General features: G+C 38.7%; 1 non-coding gene across 1 annotated transcript; it reads left to right on the plus strand.

Moving 5' to 3' along the window:
• The first annotated feature begins 10,456 nt into the window (after window positions 1-10,456).
• On the plus strand, window positions 10,457-10,563 carry LOC131636568 (small nucleolar RNA R71). The gene has a single exon (XR_009294120.1). It is a non-coding gene; the product is annotated as a small nucleolar RNA R71 (small nucleolar RNA).
• The last annotated feature ends 257 nt before the right edge of the window (window positions 10,564-10,820 follow it).

Raw genomic sequence — 10,820 nt, forward strand, 5'->3', positions numbered from 1 at the left:
GAAGATGCAAATGTATCATAAATCAGGATCAAGGATCAAGGCCTCTTGGATAACAACTTCTCATGGTCAATAAGATATGGTCGAATCCTCCAGATTCAGAGGTTCGACGTTGCTTTCTGGATAAATAGCTTGCGCATAAGTCAAAGGTGGTCGAACCTCCAGATTCAGAGGTTCGACGTTGATTATGATATATAACTGATGTAGAACTTCTGTATAAGTCAAATGAGGTCGAATCCTCCAGATTCAGAGGTTCGACGTTGATTTTGATAGATAACTGATGTAGAACTTCTGTATAAGTCAAATGTTCCAGGATCAAAGGTTCGACATTCTTTTGCGTACCAGGAGGACCAATAGTCACCAACAGAACATGAATAGTCACCAACAAAACCGAGTCACCAACGGTACCTGTCATGTCTATCCCTCCCCACTCACGGGTGTAGTCTAGGTCAGGGTAGGTCAAAATGGCAACCAGCGTTATCAGTTCTCCTGAGATACCACCATTGTTGCATCTACATGCCAACGATGATACCCCATTTGAACCTCGACTGGGCGTGGGTCTCATGATCGCACTAGACAAGACCTGACATCTCATCGGCGTCATGACTATCCACTCTATCCTAGGTATCCTGTGTGTCTCTCTGGCCTGGGTATTGGGCCTTTTACCTCAAATCAGAAACATCCCATCCCAACAGAAAGCAGAACAATAATCCACAGTATAGGAAAATAAAAATGCGAAGCATAAAGAAAATAAAGCAATAAGCAATAAAGAAATAAAGTAATAAAGTAATAAATCAATAAGGCAATAAAGCAATAAAGCAATAAAACAATAAATAAACACCCAAAGAAAAGAAAACAAACGTAAGCTAGGATCGACTTGCTAAGAATGGACCAGCACAGGTCTATCACATCCCCAGCAGAGTCGCCAGCTGTCGCACGCTCGCGAAAATGAACAGAGTCGCCACCAATATATTTATCCCAAAGAGGGAAAGGAATATCAGAAAACCTAGAATAAGAAAAGGTCTTGCGACCAGAGATCGGGTAAGAAGTCGGTTACGCGAGGGGAAGGTATTAGCACCCCTCACGTCTGTGGTACTCCACAGGATCCACTTATGTTTGTTCTATTCTAAGGGTGTATAAATCTAAGGCTTAATTACTAAGGGAATGCATGCAAATGAAAGAAAGAAGAAACACGGGGAAAATGAGGTTTATAAATAATTGTGCTCGCTTAGGCCCCGCGACCTAATGCCTACGTATCCTTTTCAGGAATCAGAGCGCCGTAGTTCGGCTCCATATTTTTGTTTGTTTTTGTGTTTTTTAGCGGACGAAGTTACATTCACACTCCGCTGCTCGACCTCTGGAGTCTTAAGCTGGGAATAGAGCGGAAATAACGTGTCCGATTAGGAGAAAAAATGCCCTGAAGGCAAGAGAAAGAATGCCTCGGAGGCAAGAGAGAAAAAGAGATTATTGGTTTGTGTTTTTTATGTGTGATTCCATGATGGACGAAAACCTACTACAAGGCATCGCACCACTTCCTCACTTTGATTAGCTCTGAGCCTTTATTAGATATTTTGAAGTGTTTTTGTTTAGGTGTCTTTTAAGGGAAATTAATTTGTGACTTAGATCATACCAAAAAGAGTTTTTTTGAATATTTAGAGAATGCACATCGAGGCCTACGCCACCATCGTTTCTCTAAATGAAATACAGTTTTTTTGAATATTTAGAGAATGCACATCGAGGCCTACGCCACAATCGTTTCTCTAGATAACGGTTAAGAAATACACCGAGGCCTACGCCTCAATCATTTCTCTTCCGCTAAGTGGGAAAGAACATACATCGGGGCCTACGCCCCAATCATTTCTTTCACACTAAAAAAAGGCATTTAGCATGATTCGCGTCATCCTCTATTAATGTTTTAAAGTTGAAAAGAAAAAGGAAAAGAACCTAATCTAATATGAACTAAAAGATGATTCTAAGTCCTAAATTGTCAAGTTAAAGTCTACCTAAATTATAGGATTTCAAAGGGAAGACTAACCTAAAAGTTATGGATTATGGGTCCTAAAATTCTAAAGGAACACGCAAGTGAAACCATAATATTATAAGTCAAAAGAATCAATGTAAACAAATGATACAAAATAGTACAAAATGATTAAAGAAATGACTTGAAAATATAGCACAAAACATAAAAACAAATGATTCAAAATATAGTACCAAAATCGAATTAAAAGGACTATTATTTATTGATTTTTATATGACAAAGAACAAGAATTCTAATCAAGCAAAAGAATCAAAATACAAGCCTAAACTAATATTGTTTTTGATTATTTTTTATATGTCAAAAATGTGTATCAAAGTCTAAGAAGAAATGGGAAAAATCTAAGTAGAAACCTAAATTTTACTAATTTTTGAAGAGCCAGGGGGTGTAAACTAGATTGATGGTGGTGATTAGCAAAGGCACAGGGGCCCAGGGTTTTGGCCCAATATTATTATGATCCAAATGCATTTGTTAACCTTCATGCTTGCTAATCTATCAGATTTTTGCTTAATGATCCTAATTAACACAATCAATCTTAATTAAACTTTAGTTAATCCTAATTAATTCTAATTAAATTCAATTATTCAATTAGCTTAATAAAAAAGTAAAAAGGTAAATTTAGGGTTATAGATTGTGACGATTCAGCTCACTCGACGTAAACCCTCCTTCTTTCTCTCTCGATCTCGCCGGAGCGATTTCCGGTAGGCCTCACCACCATCGCCGTCCTCACTCCATCGAGAATCAACGATTTCCAAACACAACCCTAAGCTAAAAAGTGCCCCGAGTCCAATTCTAACATCAATTCACACCGAAAGCTCGCCGTTCATCCGGATCGAGCAACACAAAAACTAAAACCTAAGCCACGATAATCATGGATTCGAGCAAGCATTTCCAGAAATCGAAGGTGAAATTAATTGCATCATGAAACTGCGAAGAAGATTAAGGAAAGATATCGGGAGAACCTGGTTCCGAAGACCGGAGCTCCTTTTACAGCGGCGGAGATTCACGACCTCCGAGACACTCAGGTGACGTGCTTCATTTGTTTCTTGTATATTTTTAACTCTTCTTCTCCTTGTGCAATCTTCCTCTATCCTGATTACGTGAGCTATTATTTGTAATTGAAGCTGGTATTGTGAAGATGGTGATGTTGCGTCGAAGGTGATATTGATGAGCAGTGATGACGATGAAGCAGTATTCGGAGGCGTTGATTGAAGAGATGGTTTAGAGATTGAATCTGATGAATGGGGAAGATGGGAATGGTGAAGAAGGTTAGAGAAAGAGATGAAGAATGAAGGTAGAGTGAAGATGATGAAGAGTGGATGATGGTTGCAGGTGAGGTTGGAGAAGGGTGATTGAGAGTGTGAAGAGATGAAGATGATGATGAATGAAAGTCAGAAATGGTGGAGAATCTGAAACTGATAAAGAATGGTGGGGGCCCTTGAATGAAGGTGGAGAAGAGAATATATAGGTGGAAAAAATCGATTCTGAAGGTTAGTTCAATCTCTGATTTTCTGTTATGCTTCTGTTTCTAAATCTGTTAGGCTGTTAGGAAGTTAGGAGTTTGTTAGAGGTTGGTTAGAGGTTGGTTGAAAGCGGTTAAAATTCTGTTAGAAGTTAGTTATAGAAGTTAGGTGGTTAGAGACTAATAACTGATTCTGTTATGGGATTGTATGGTAGTTAAAGGTTTATAACTGTTATAGGCTGTTTGTGAAGTGATTAGGTTAGTAACTGCTTGGATGTTATGAATTCTGTTATTTCGGTTAAAAAGTTGTTAGTAAACAAGTGGGTAGAGGTTAGGGATTAATTGTGAACTGAATGTGACTGAAATATATATGCAGGGTCTGTTTTGGTAGTTATGAAATGGTTAGGATATCATAGATTCTGTTATAGCTGTGTTGGAGTTAGTTACGGTTCTGTTAAGTGGTTGTTATAGTTAAGTGGAACAATTAACTTCTGTTAAGTAGTTACAAATTGTTCTTTTTTTTTTTGTTGAGAACATAACTGGCAGCGCACCGTCTCGGAGAGGAATAGATGAAACTTGTGGACATACAATGCTGATTGAGTGCTTATTTTGTAGAATGCAGGATAACATGTGACAGGTTCTTGAACTTGGGCCTGTATTAAATGTATTTGATTCTATACTGGTTTCTTGATGCATTGTGAATGTTTGGTAGAATGTATTCTTCTCTGATGCGAGGCTGCAGAATAGTGATTTCTTTTTTCATGTACGAGCAAATGCAGAGCTGGTTTAATGCTATGAGTGTATGGGGTTTGGATAGAATGCAGCAGGGTTGTTTGGATTAATGTGTTGGCTGTCTTTTTTCTTTAATCATGCAGGGTATGGAATGGTGTAGACAGATTCAAGACAATACGAAGGCCATGATGAAGATGCTTGGAGTTTTATAGATTAGCAAAGCCACTGATTTTTTGTATAGTGTTTCTTGATGGAAATATGTATAATCTTTGTAGTAGATACTTGAATGCTCTTTTTGAATGATCTTTTGTATGGGATGGAAAGGAGTTTGATAGAATTGGCTTGAATCACATTTGTATAAATCTTGAATGAAGACCTTTAAATAATAGAATGTTGAATTTTGATTTGAATGTGACAAATTCAAATAAATTTGAACTTTATTCTTTTCACTCCATCTTGTACTTGAAAACTCATGTCCTGAACAAAATCATTCGCAATCAAGTTGGTTTTGATGTCAGGATAAATTGTACCACCATAACTTCTTTTCCAAGCAATCATCCATAGAAATCCTAATCTTCTGATTAAAAACCAATTATTAAGACCCAATCGAATTATAAACACCAAGAGCCCTTGATCTCATGTTGAGTTTATTGATTGAATGACTGTATGAGTTGTATTAGATGACCTAAAATGCAAATGATGGGGCGATAATGCAGATGAAATGGAAAAACATAAACCAATTAGAAATGGAATTTAGATGGGCAAATTTTGGGGTGCAACAATTCCAAAGTGAGTTTCCGGTAGGTATTAAACTTGCGGAACAAGTGGTAACCAGTCCAACCGACTTGGTTAAGCAGGTGCAAAACGCTTTCTTGGATGCCAAGTCGTATCATAGTCGATTGGTCAGGGTAGCAAGTCAGATCTATTTGTCTTTCAGCCAGCTTGTTGAATCTTGCTTCTTGTCCTCTACCACGGAACACAACTTCCATATTATCAACTCCTTCCATCGTAGTTAGTAGTTAATTGAAAAACCTAGAAGTTGAAAATATTAGGATAAGTTAGAATTAGGCTAGTGTTTATTTAAAATAAAATAAAAAGTTAAAATTAAGCTTAGGTAACAAGTTATAATAATAAATATAATTATAACGGAAATATTTTCTCAATTCATAGATAGTAGTTATAATTATAATAATTATTATAAGATGTATGAAAAATCAAAAATGATTAAAATTAAAATTAAAAATAGAATAAAGTTTTAAAAATGAAAAATAAAAATAAAATAGAAAAATTAAAGTTTTAATAAGAAAAATAGAAGAATAAATAAATGTGGGTTGTCTCCCACCAAGCGCTTTGTTTAATGTCGTAAGCTCGACGATTTAAAAATAGAAAACTATTTTTTCGAAAGAGCGGGCAGTTCGTCAAGTTTAAAAACTTCGATGTTTTCATCGTATTCGAGATGATGGTAATACTTAAGACGTTGCCCATTTACGACAAAAGGTTTGACGGTTTCTCCTTTGATTTCTATCGCTCCACTCGGAAATATGTTAGTTATTTCGAAAGGGCCAGACCATCTAGATCGTAACTTACCAGGAAATAATTTTAGTCTAGAATTAAATAAGAGCACTTTATCGCCTATGCTAAAATTTTTCCTAGATATACGCTTGTCGTGCCATTTTTTCGTTCGCTCTTTATAGATTTTGGCGTTTTCGTAAGCGTCTTGTCTAAGTTCTTCTAATTCGTTTATGTCTAGAAGTCGTTTCTCACCAGCGGCTGTGTAGTTTAGGTTTAAGTTCTTAATGGCCCAATAGGCTTTATGTTCTAATTCTACTGGTAGGTGGCATGATTTTCCATAAACGAGTTTGAATGGGGTAGTTCCTATTGGAGTTTTGAAAGCTGTTCTATAAGCCCATAAAGCTTCATTTAGCTTGGTTGACCAATCTTTCCTAGATATAGCAACAGTTTTCTCCAATATTTGTTTTATTTCGCGGTTAGATACTTCTACTTGACCGCTTGTTTGTGGATGGTATGGTGTGGCTATTCGATGATTTACTCCATATTTTCGAAGGAGTTTCTCAAGTATTCTTGAAATGAAATGGGAACCACCATCGCTAATTACCAATCTTGGCACACCGAACCTAGGAAAGATGACGTTTTTGAAAAGTTTAATAACTACACGTGTATCGTTCGTAGGGGAAGCAATAGCTTCTATCCATTTTGAAACGTAATCGACGGCTACGAGTATATATTGATTTCCAAACGATGACGGAAACGGTCCCATGAAGTCTATTCCCCAGACGTCAAATATTTCTACTTCTAAAATGCCTTTTTGAGGCATTTCATCGCGTCTTGAAATGTTTCCAGTTCGTTGGCATCTATCACAGCTTAGTATAGCAAAATGGACGTCTTTCCACAGGTTGGGCCAGAAAAGTCCAGATTGAAGGATTTTGGCGCAGGTTCTAGATGTGCTATGGTGTCCTCCACACGGTGCAGAATTACAATGTGTTATTATGCTTCTTATCTCTTCCTCGGGTACACAACGTCTAAAGATTCCATCGGGGCCTCTTTTGAAAAGGAGTGGGTCGTCCCAATAGTAATGTTTTAGGTCATGGAAGAATTTCTTCTTCTGTTGGTAGCTTAGATCAGGAGGAAGCACACCAGCAGCTAGGTAATTTACGAAATCTGCATACCAAGGTGCGTCAGATCGGGCTAAAGCTATTTCAGCTAATTTCTCGGTTTCAGAGTTTGGACGGTATGGTTCGAATTCATTTGCTTCTAATTGGGCGATGAGTCTTTCATAAGGGAAATCATCGTCAATTGGTACTTGTTCGGGTTTCAGATTTTCCAATCGAGAGAGGTGATCTGCTACGACATTTTCAGTGCCTTTCTTATCTTTAATTTCCAGGTCGAATTCTTGTAGTAACAAGATCCATCTCAAAAGTCTTGGTTTAGCGTCCTTTTTGGTTAGGAGGTACCTAATGGCGGCGTGGTCAGTGTATATGATTATTTTGGCTCCTACCAGGTAAGAACGGAATTTGTCTAATGCGAATACGACAGCTAATAGTTCTTTTTCTGTCGTGGCATAATTCATCTGAGCTTCGTCTAGGGTTCTACTCGCATAATATATGACATGTAGTTTCTTATCCTTTCTTTGTCCTAGAATGGCTCCTACAGCATAATCACTTGCGTCACACATTATTTCGAAAGGCTCATTCCAGTCGGGAGGTTGCATAATTGGCGCGGAGATTAATGCTCGTTTAAGCGTTTGAAATGCTTCAGTGCATTTATCGGTGAAAATAAATTCGGCGTCTTTCATAAGTAATTCAGTTAAGGGTTTGGTTATTTTAGAGAAATCCTTAATGAAGCGTCGGTAAAAACCAACATGTCCCAGAAAACTTCTTATTTCTCTAACGGTTTTGGGAGGTTGATGGTTTTCGATAATTTCGATTTTTGCTTTATCAACTTCGATTCCTCTATCGGATACGATGTGTCCAAGTACAATTCCTTGTCGAACCATGAAATGGCATTTTTCCCAATTAAGGACTAGGTTTACGCTTACGCATCGTCTAAGCACCATTTCAAGGTTTTCTAAACATGTTTCAAAACTTCCTCCACAGACAGAGAAGTCGTCCATAAAGACCTCCATTATTCCATCTAGGAAGTCGGCAAATATTGCCATCATGCATCTTTGGAAGGTCGCGGGTGCATTGCAGAGTCCAAAAGGCATTCGTCTATAAGCGAATGTACCATAAGGACTGGTGAATGTGGTCTTCTCTTGGTCGTCAGGGTGGATAGGAATTTGGAAAAATCCGGAGTATCCATCCAGATAACAAAAATGTGAGTGTTTAGCTAAGCGTTCGAGCATTTGATCTATGAAAGGTAAAGGGAAATGGTCTTTTCGGGTAGCTTTATTTAGCTTCCTATAGTCAATGCACATTCTCCATCCAGTTTGGGTACGTTGTGCTACAGATTCTCCTTTTGCGTTAGTGATTACAGTGACTCCTCCTTTCTTTGGTACGACGTGAACGGGGCTAACCCATTTACTATCGGATATAGGATATATTATTCCAGCTTCTAGCAGTTTTTGGATTTCCTTTTTAACCACATCGCTCATAATAGGATTTATTCGCCTTTGATGTTCCCTAGAGGTTTTACTATCGTCTTCGAGCATAATGCGGTGCATACACAGAGAAGGGCTTATACCTTTCAGATCTGATATGTTGTATCCTAAAGCGGTAGGGTATTTTCTTAGGACATTAAGTAATTTTTCAGTCTCGGTTCGTCCTAAGTTGGCGTTCACTATAACTGGTCGGTTTAGTTCTTCGTCTAGAAATTCGTATCTAAGATCGGTAGGGAGTGTCTTCAGCTCTATAGCAGGTTTCTTTGGTCCAGGTATAGGATCAGGGGTTAAAGCTAAGCATTCACTGAGGTGGTTATCTTGATATTCCTCACGCCAGTTGTCATCTTCAAAAATTGGCGGCATAGGAATTCTTAGGGTTTCGGTTTCCTTATTTGGTTCGGATTTTATTTCCTTGACACACTCGTCGATTATGTCAGCAGAACAGCATGTGTCAATTATAGAAGGTGCTTTTAGGAATTGGGAAAGGATAAATTCTATTTTCTCTTCTCCTACTTCGAAAGTAAGCTTTCCTCGCTTTACATCTATAATTGCACCAGCGGTCGCTAAAAATGGTCTTCCTAAAATAATCGGGATGTTAGAATCTTCTTGGATATCCATAATGATGAAGTCAGTCGGGATGTAGAATTGACCTACACGAACAGGGATATTCTCTAACATTCCTACAGGATATTTAACTGAACGGTCTGCTAGTTGAAGAGACATTCTTGTTGCTTTAAGCTCACCTAGATTGAGTTTCTTACAGGTCGAAAGAGGCATCAAACTAACACTAGCTCCTAGATCGCACAAGGCTTTCTCTATGATGGTTTTTCCAATTACGCAGGGTATAGAGAAACTACCAGGGTCTTTCAGTTTTGGAGGCATGTTGTTTTGGATGATAGCGCTACATTCAGCGGTAAGCGTTATAGTTTCGTTATCCTCGAGTTTCTTTTTGTTTGATAAGATTTCTTTTAAGAACTTAGCGTACGAAGGCATCTCAGTTATGGCTTCTGTGAATGGTATGGTTATGTTTAATTGCTTCAGAAGTTCTACAAATCTTTTAAATTGTGCTTCGGTTTTTGATTTGGCTAATCTTTGAGGGTAAGGAATTGGTGGCTTATAAGGTGGTGGTGGAACATAAGGTTTCTCTTTTTCGGGTTCCACTTCGTTATTGTTCTCTTTAGTCTTAGCAGTTTGTTCGTCGGTTGTTTTCTTTTGGGTTTCCTTTGGCTCTTGTTGTGACATGGGTACGTTTTGGGTTCTAGGATCTATGGGTCCATCGTAATTAGTTCCACTTCGTAGTGTTATCGCGTTCGCATGTCCTTTAGGATTAGGTTGTGGTTGAGCAGGAAACGTGCCAGCAGGGGCAGCAGTAGGTGCTTGTTGTTGAGCTACTTGTGAGATTTGAGTTTCTAACATTTTGTTATGCGTAGCTAAAGCATCTACTTTGTTCGATAGTTGTTTTAGTTGCTCGCTATTGTGGATGTTTTGATTCAGGAAGTCTTTATTGGTTTGTTGTTGGGAAGCTATAAAGTTCTCCATCATGATTTCTAGGTTTGACTTCCTAGGGGTGTTTTGAGCAGCTACAGGCGCTTTTTGGTAGCCAGGTGGTACAGCAGGTGCTTGTCCAGGCGCGTACAACGCATTGTTGTTCTTATAAGAAAAGTTCGGGTGGTTTTTCCATCCAGGGTTGTACGTGTTAGAATAAGGGTTTCCTTGAGCGTAATTTACTTGATCAGATGGGACTCCAGTCAAGAGTTGGCATTCAGCAACTACATGCCCAGTCAATCCACAAATCTCGCAGTTAGGTGCTACAGCGGCAGCGGTGGCTGAAGGAGTGATGGTTAAATTCTCGATCTTTTGAGTTAAAGCGTCTACTTTAGCGTTAACGCGGTCTATACCACTAATTTCGTACATTCCTCCTTTGGTTTGGGCTTTCTCTAGAGCGGCGCGTTCTCCTCCCCATTGGTAATGGTTTTGTGCCATGTTCTCTATGAGTTTGTATGCTTCATCATGGGGTTTGTCCATTAATGCTCCGCCAGCAGCGGCATATATAGTCATTTTAGTGTTATATAAGAGACCACCATAAAAGGTATGGATGATCAGCCATGGTTCGAGTCCATGATGAGGGCATATTCTAAGCATGTCCTTGTAACGTTCCCAAGCTTCGAAGAGCGATTCGTTATCTTTCTGGGTAAATTCGTTGATTTGACCTCTAAGCATAGCAGTCTTGCTAGGCGGAAAGTATCTTGCTAAGAATACTCTCTTCAATTCGTCCCACGTAGTTATGGAATTGGAAGGCAGGGATTGAAGCCACGCTCTCGCTCTATCTCTCAAGGAGAAAGGGAAAAGGCGTAATCGAATAGCTTCGGAACTAACGTTGTTGGCTTTGATAGTGTCGGCGTATTGCACGAACACGGATAAATGGAGATTGGGGTCGTCTACAGGGCTTCCAGAGAATTGATTCTGTTGAACAGCTT

This window comes from Vicia villosa, unplaced genomic scaffold (assembly GCF_029867415.1).
Source record: "Vicia villosa cultivar HV-30 ecotype Madison, WI unplaced genomic scaffold, Vvil1.0 ctg.001788F_1_1, whole genome shotgun sequence".
In the NCBI taxonomy this organism is placed as follows: domain Eukaryota; kingdom Viridiplantae; phylum Streptophyta; class Magnoliopsida; order Fabales; family Fabaceae; genus Vicia; species Vicia villosa.